Here is a 3,991-nt window from a genome sequence, read left to right as displayed (position 1 = left end):
TTTTTAAAAAAATGCAAACTGATGCCTTTCTGTTCTCTGTTGTCCTGTCTCCTCATATGATCTCCCCACAGCACACACGCTCTCCTCACTGTAATGTCACCCAGAGCTCAGCCAATAGCAGTACTATGCCCTTACACCTCCAAACCTGTGCAGCAAATGAACCTCGTTCTTTATAAAATGTCTAAGATCTGATATTTTTATATAGTCACAAGATAAAACAGAACAAGAGCTTTAGATTTTTTTTTAAAGGGGAACTATTAAGTCAAGGAAAGGCTGAATGACTGATGGGGAAAGATTCTTGGGTACAATCTAAGTGGCCATCAACCAGAAAATGAGTAAAGTACTGTCAACTATTCAGTGGAATGCTTTGCAGTCTTACAACGAATGGAGTAAAGCCATGAGTGCTAAGTCATCTATAACATCATGACGTGAACAAGGTACAGATCAACAGTTGTATGAAACTGTCAGGTCCACAGGAAATTCCAATTCCCCAAACTCCAAAGGCAGTTCAAATATCCAGCAATGCACTCAGGTTGAACCATAGGACTGCTGGTGGTTAGACAAAAGCCAGCATTCCTCAGGAACTTGTGAAACTGGTTCCCATCCACCAAAGAGTCATCCTGGCCCTTCTCACCAGCTCTTATCCTAAACTCCCTCCAGCTCATGGCTTCCCATCCCCAGCTACTCCTTAATTCTTATAACCCTGCTATTCTCCATATGCTCCTTCCACTCTCTCTCTCTCCCCTCGGCTCCTGCTTCTCTGCTTTATGTCCTAGATTGCTGTGGTCATGTCCAGTCTGTAGGCTGTATTCAGTCTACCTTCTTTCTGCTCTGACTCTTCCAGAGGCCTCTGGCTGTTCTTTAATATCTACATTTAAAAAAACCCTTCCCTTTACCCATACCATGGAGTGGTCATATCCGTATCAGTTTATACAGAAACCATCAGAGGAAATTAAAAACACACTACCACCACATGTATAACACATCCACAAACTGTACTTGGAAGTTATTAAATTAGCTGTACTTCTGAACACAGGATCAAGGAGGGAAGTATTTTCACTGTGCATTTTTGTGGTTTATTATTATTTAAAACGTGTTGCTTTTACAAGAAGTCAAGAAGGAGATACTTTTCAGGTTTTCCCCTCCTGCCAAAACCTTTCACTCAAGATCCCAAACCCACTTAGGAAAGCTCCCTTTCACTAATTCTAATTACCCAAGATAGCCACAACACTGGCGTCTAGAAATAATCTCTAAATTATCAGGAGGCCAGTTTTAAAGGTTATTTCTGAGAGGACCAGTTCCACAACTGAAACGCCATCACTTTCAGGAAACCACCTGCTCAGTGCAAAGATCTCCCGACAGGTCAAAATTCCACAGCACGCTTTTTTTTTTTCCTGTTCCACCCTCCTTGCCACCATCCTCAGCCTCAGCTCTTAATACAACTGCAAGCCCCGCTGTCTGCATTCACAGTAGCTGGGTTTTAGGAATCAACCAGAAGCCCTTCACCCAATCCTCTAGCTAACCCAGAGTTATAATTATTTTGGTGTTTTGTGTTTAGACAGGCTCCTGCTAAATAGCTATGGCAGGCTTGGAACTCGCTATGTAGCTCAGGCTTGCCTCTAACTTGAAGTAATCCTCCTGCCTCTGCCCCTCAAGAGCTGGGATGACGGAAGTGCGCCACCACGCCCAGCTCTCGGTGGTCCTCTGATCTCCCTCAAGACACTGTCATCCACACTCATGGACACTCAATAGGATGGCAGAGAGGAACCTGCTCAAGGGTCAAGGCGGTGCGAGGGTTCAATTCCGCAAAACACGCCCGGCCTGAAGCCGGGAGCCGCCCAGGCGGAGCGGAAGTGGACTTCCGGCCCCGGGGAGGTCAACGCAGCGCCGGGCGCGGAACCGTAGATCCAAGACAGGGTCTCCTCATTCGCTCAGGCTAGGAGCGCGGAGGACGGAGACGGAAGAAAGGAGCGGAGCGGAGCATCTACCTACACAGCGGCCACATGGCAGTCCAAGTGAACCCAAGCCAAGAGCACAGCCACAACTCTAAACTGAGTCCGGAAAAGAGACGCCAGCAGTCTATCGCGGAACTTCCTGGTTTTCACCGGAAGCGGAAATCGACTGCCTGACTAGATTTGCTGCAGCGTCGCTCTAGGCTTCGGTTGTGTTGCGCGACTCTATGGTTTTAACTCATGTGTGTTCGTCCATGCTCCTGCACCAAACTATATTCTAGCCCTAGTGGCGTCTCTCCCCGAGGAAAAGGGCTTCGTCTTCCTCCGTCCCAGTTGACCCAGTGACAGAATGGGAAGAGATAAGCAAGAATTCAGATACTCCCCGAGGCATATCCTAGAGCATCTATGTCACTCGATAAAGGCAGAAAGGGACAGTGTCCACTGGGGTGGGGTCAGTCTAGATGAGGCTGGGCGCGGTCTACTGGACAAGCCCTGTGTCCTACTTTGCTCTCTGTTGCTGTGATAAACACTGTGATCCTAAGCAACTTGGAGAGAAAAGGGTTTATTTCGGCTTACAGTTACAGTCCACCATCCAAGGAAGCCAGGGCAGGAGCTCGGAGCCGAAACCAGGGAGGAACGCTGCTCGATGGTGAGAGAATGTTTTTGTTTTTGTTTTGTTTTGTTGTTTTTTAATTAAAAAAATGGCTAGCCAAATCACTCACACCTTGTAAAACTTTCATGCAAAGAAATTCATATCTTCTCATCTCCCCCACCCAGGAAGAGTTTCGTTCGGCTCCAGTCCCAGAATTTGATGACCCAGAGCAGCCAACCACTCTGCCCTTTCTTTTACGTTGATTATGAACTAGCCAATCAGATGAGATTGTGCGTTTAGCTTGCACCAATGGGCTCAAACACAGTCACCACCTTCCTTAGAATAAACTTTCTGTCCTGGTGTGTTTACCTTGTTTGGGTCTTGGCGGAGGTGTTTTACAAAAATAAATAAATAAATAAAAATTGTTTCGACTAGTTAACTGCCACTGCGTTTGAATGTTTTCTTTGTGCAACTTCATTCATATTCATTCTTTTCCAACACTGTTTTGCCTCTTGCTTGCTCGTTTTTGTATTTGTTTTTCTAAAATGTTATGTATATCGTTGTTCTGCTTCCTTGTATGCCTGATGCCCGTGGAGGCCAGAAGACAAGCAGTGGAACCCATGGGGTTGAATTTACAGACTTGTGAGACGCCATGTGGGTGCTGACAATCTAGGCTAGATCGTCAGAAGAGCAACTAGTGAGTGCCCTTAACCACTGAGCTCCTCTCCAGCCCCTCTGCTAGCTTTTATCTGTCTATCTACTATCTATCTATCTATCTATCTATCTATCTATCTATCTATCTATCTATCTATCTACTATCTATCTACTATCTATCTATCTATCTACCTATCTTCTATCTATCTATCATCTATCTATCTATCTATCTACTATCTATCTATCTACTATCTATCTATCTACTATCTGCCTGTCTATCTATCTATCTATTTTGGTTTTTCAAGACAGGGTTTCTCTGTGTAACAGTCCTAGCTGTCCTGGAACTAGCTCTTGTAGACCAGACTGTCCTCGGCCTCACAGATAGTCGCCTACCTCTACCTCCCGAGTGCTGGGGTTAAAGGTATGTGCCACCACAGCCCAGCTATCTGCTTGCTTTCTTATACAGCCCAGGTCGACCTTCCTAGCCCTGTTACAGTGGGCTAGGGTCATCTATATTAATTAACAATTAAGAAAATACCTCAGGGCTGAAGAGATGGCTCAGTGGTTAAAAGCACTGGCTGCTCTTCTAGAGGACCTCAGTTCAATTCCCAGCACCCCCATGGTGACTCACAACTATCTATAGTGAGATCTGGTGCCCTCTTCTGGCACTCAGATATACATACTGGTAGTACACAATCTGCATAATAAAAAAAGAAAAGAAGCCTGGCGATGGTGGCGCACGCCTTTAATCCCAGCACTCGGGAGGCAGAGGCAGGCGGATCTCTGTGAGTTC

Source organism: Microtus ochrogaster, chromosome 10 (assembly GCF_000317375.1).
Source record: "Microtus ochrogaster isolate Prairie Vole_2 chromosome 10, MicOch1.0, whole genome shotgun sequence".
Taxonomy (NCBI): domain Eukaryota; kingdom Metazoa; phylum Chordata; class Mammalia; order Rodentia; family Cricetidae; genus Microtus; species Microtus ochrogaster.
Note: the sequence above shows the minus strand (reverse complement) of the source record.